Source organism: Ovis canadensis, chromosome 16 (genome assembly GCF_042477335.2).
Source record: "Ovis canadensis isolate MfBH-ARS-UI-01 breed Bighorn chromosome 16, ARS-UI_OviCan_v2, whole genome shotgun sequence".
In the NCBI taxonomy this organism is placed as follows: domain Eukaryota; kingdom Metazoa; phylum Chordata; class Mammalia; order Artiodactyla; family Bovidae; genus Ovis; species Ovis canadensis.
In genome coordinates, this window is record NC_091260.1 from 35,331,832 (window position 1) to 35,332,494 (window position 663).

Genomic DNA, 663 nt, shown 5'->3' on the forward strand with positions numbered 1-663 from the left:
TCATTTTGTATTCCAACGCCAAACTTGCCTGTTACTCCAGGTATCTCTTGACTTCCTATTTTTGCATTCCAGTCTCCTATGATAAAAAGGACATCTGTTTTTGGTGTTAGTTCTAGAAGGTCTTGTAGGTCTCCATAAGCCGTTCAGCTTCAGCTTCTTTGGCGTTAGTGGTTGGGCATAGACTTGAATTACTGTGAATATTGTATGGTTTGCCTTGGAAACAAACAGAGATCATTCTGTTGTTTTTGAGATTGCACCCAAGTACTGCATTTTGGACTCTTGTTGACTCTTTTGTTGACCATGTTTTAGCTATTATGAATAGTGCTGCTATGAACATTCAGATGCATGTATTTTTTTGAATTAGAGTTTTGTCTGGATATATGCCAAGGTGTAGGATTGCTGGATCATATGGTAATTCTATTTTTATTTTTTTGAGAAACCTCCATACTGTTCTCCACTGTAGCTGTACCACCTTACATTTGCACCAACAGTATCATTCTTCTCTCACATTTTTAAGTTAGCATGTAAATTTTTCTATTATAAATCTAAATAATTGAAAAGGATGTCATCTCTGGCATGTCATATATTATACCTTGACCTGCAGATTTAGCTGATTTAGTTTATGGAAATGTCTGCTATATAGTTGAAATGAAGCCAGTCCTC